We start from the raw sequence: 3389 nt of genomic DNA, 5'->3' as shown, positions 1-3389 counted from the left end.
CTTCTGGTATGTGAGTACGGTGAAGGTCTGAGATGGACGGGAAAGCTGATGCCGCTGTCACTGGCGCCGACGCGGCGGTGAAGTTGAAGAGGCCAGCTGGAGTCGAAAAGCTCGAGAATGGTGGTTGCGACGATTATGGCGCTCTCTCTTGGGCAGAGAGGAAAGACGAGGACGACGGCGTGGAGCAAGTTGGTCTTTGGGGGAGCCCTGGGAATTAACGAGGTGGAGTCTGTTGGCTGTGATCGGTGGTTGTGCTCACCTTCTCCTTCTGTCCATCAGCTTCAGCAGCACGTACAGCCCCTCCTCCTCCGTCTCTTGCCTCGCAGCTGCCAACAACTTCAAAGACCGCTGTCAAACGACTAGCCGGTCGAGAAGTGCTTCCTCAAACTCCAGCTCTCCGTCCGTCTTCGTCCGCTCCCTGCAAATTCCTCTACCCACCATCCTAATTTATACAGAAAGAAAAAAAAAATTAGGGTGGTGGTGCATCTGGCACCACGTGAAAAAAAGAGGAATGGTGGATTAAAGATGGGGTACAGCCCCATGGCAGATCAAAAGTTCCTGGTGGTGCATGGGCACCATGTGCAGAAAAAAAAATTGTAAAAAAATAAAGAAGTAAAAAAATAAAAAATAAAATAATAAAATTAAAAATAAGAAATAAATAAAAAAATAAATAAATAAAAAAAAAAACAAATGCATAGAGAGAAATAGAAGGTCCATTTTATTTATTTTTCTAGAAATTTTACATAAATTTGCGTTATACATAAAATAAAAAAAAAATCAAAAATCAAAAATCAAATCAAATCAAATTTACAAGAGGGGATATTCAAGGACGATCAGGTGGCGCCTCACAACTCGGCAGAGCTACAGGAAGAGTAGGGGTCGGAGGTTGGCTGTTTGAAGCATCAGCGGTCGGTACAGCCCCAGAAGACGAAGGTAAATGCTGCTGGAACAAACCCACAAACCTCCGATGATCAAGTAAAATCTGACCATCAGATTCCTGCATCTGGTCAATTTTCCTCTTTATGTTTGTGGCATAGTTGTGTGCAAGCTTGTGCAACTGTTTATTCTCATGCTTGAGCCCTCTGATCTCCTGTTTGAGACTCATCACTTCAGCCGCCAACGATTCAACTTGACGGGTTCGAGCAAATAAGCGTTGGGCCATGTTGGACACAGAACCCGCACACTGCACACTAAGAGCCAAGGACTCCTTAACAGCCAACTCATCAGACCGCCTGGAAAGTAGTCTGTTATCTTTGGGAGTGACAAGGTTCCGGGCCACCACCGCAGCGGTCATATCATTCTTCATCCCCGAATCCCTAACAGTAAGAGGACCAGTAGGGGATATGAAGGATGTGGGCCATATGTTATCTGGAGAAGACGGGACTACCTCTTCACCAAGGTTCAAATCAAAACGACGGTCGGAGGGTCCAGACATTTTCAAAGTGTTGAAGGAAGAGGAGATCAGACAAATCAAGATCTTAGAAGTACAAGAAGGGAGTTTTCACAAGCGAAAATTCAAGTGTGCTTTGAAACGAACAGCGTGCCTCTATAAAAAATCAGCACTCGACGGGATTTCAGAGATCGAAGAGGCGAGCTCAGAATTCGAAGAGGCCATTCAAAAATCGAAGAGGCAAGCTCAGAAATCGAAGAAGCATCTTGCTTTTCCAGGCGCATCGGCACCCGTCACACGCAAACTCAGCTTTGCGGAAATCACGGGTAATTTGTCGAAGCGCCGATCCCAGATATCTAAGAGGCGCCAGTCTTTTTCAGCCGCGTCAACACCTGTCACATGCACACTCAGCTTGGCGGAAATTACGGACAATTTGTCGAAGATTTTTGATAAAGAAGAAAGCACGTGAAGCCATACTGATCAATCACGCATTGGTTACTGACACAAGTGAAAGAGCAGTACCTCTACAGGTATTAAGGAACTCCCTATAACTGTCCACCTTCACCCTTCATAGCAAGGGAGACATACAGAACCTTTCTTCATCTCCGAGAATGCCTTCCCAACGAAGCCTCTCGAGTCACTTAGTGTTCCTTATTCCTTGGGGTACCTCAGCAAACAAATGACACCAAAGCAAAAGTATCTCATATCACCAGGGTAGAAAGCAAGAGTATCTCATATCATGCGTTCTCCCTGTCCTTTTCTTTGTCTTTGTTTTTACCTACAAAGACAAGGATAAAGAAAACAATATGCCGGAACCTCCACTCAAACTCGGGTAAGGGACCGACTGCTTGGAACCCTTCCCTGATTGCCTACCTAGCACTGCTCTCGAGTACTCGCCTCCCGCCGCTACTGTACTTTCAAAGAAGCTGCCACATCTGCCTGGAGAACAGATAAGGCAAGTGAAAATGATACCTTGCAGCATGTGGAGACAACGTGCAGAAGGAACAAGCAGAGAAGAATGCGGTCTGCATAGTCAACTCAGCAGAAGGAGTCCGAACTGAGGAACTCGAGAAGCTGCCACATCTGCCTGAAGAAACAAGCAGAGAAGAATGCAGCATGAACAGTCAACTCAGCAAAAAGAGTCTGAGATGAAGAACTCGAGAAGATGCCACATCTGCCTGAGGGACAGATAAAGGAAATGAAGATGATACCTTGAAGCATGTGGAGACAAGTGCAACCAAGCACGTGCTGATTCATCCGTTACTTCTTCAAAAGCAGGAGTATCTCATATCATCAAAGTTGCAATCACTCTGACGGTGAATTCGTTTTGACCCTCAAATTCTTGGGTCGACTTACTAGGCGTTGTGGGCTGCACGTGCCGATTCACCACCCTTGAATCAAATCCTTAAAAGATCAAGTCACCAACTGGAAGAATAGCCCATCAATCTTGAAGATCATACCGTTGACCAAACTGCTTGGGTGTGAATTAGAAAGATTGAACAAAGCAACAAGTCGTCACCTTCACCTCACGCCTGCTTGTCATGTGTTCAAATTAACCTTCACGAATCAAGCCTCAACGGCCTTTGAAGAAGTTTCCAGCCAAATTCAAGATCAAGCCTCGACGGCCCTTGAGGAAATCACAAGTCCGATTCAAGATTAAGTGTCTACCACCCTTGAATCAAAACCTAGTTCAAGAATAAGCTGTGGAAAATCAACAATTGGAGGAGTCCAGAAAATCCTCCAACTCAGTTCAAGATCAAAGCTGTGGAAAGTCAACAAGCGCAACAAAATACGTGCCGATTCACCCGCCACCAAAGCCAAAGATCATCTACCATATGAAGCTCTTTGTGGTCCAATTTCAACCTTCAAGATCAAGCCTCGACGGCCCTTGAAGAAAGCTCAAACTAAAGCTCAAGAACAAGCCTCAACGGCCTTTGAAGAAATCTCAAGACCAATTTAAGATCAAGTCTCAACGACCCTTGAAGAAATCTCCAACCCA

The sequence above is a fragment of the Malus domestica genome, chromosome 15, assembly GCF_042453785.1.
Source record: "Malus domestica chromosome 15, GDT2T_hap1".
In the NCBI taxonomy this organism is placed as follows: Eukaryota; Viridiplantae; Streptophyta; class Magnoliopsida; order Rosales; family Rosaceae; genus Malus; species Malus domestica.
The sequence above is the reverse complement of the archived record's forward strand: the minus strand, read 5'-3'. Positions refer to the sequence as shown.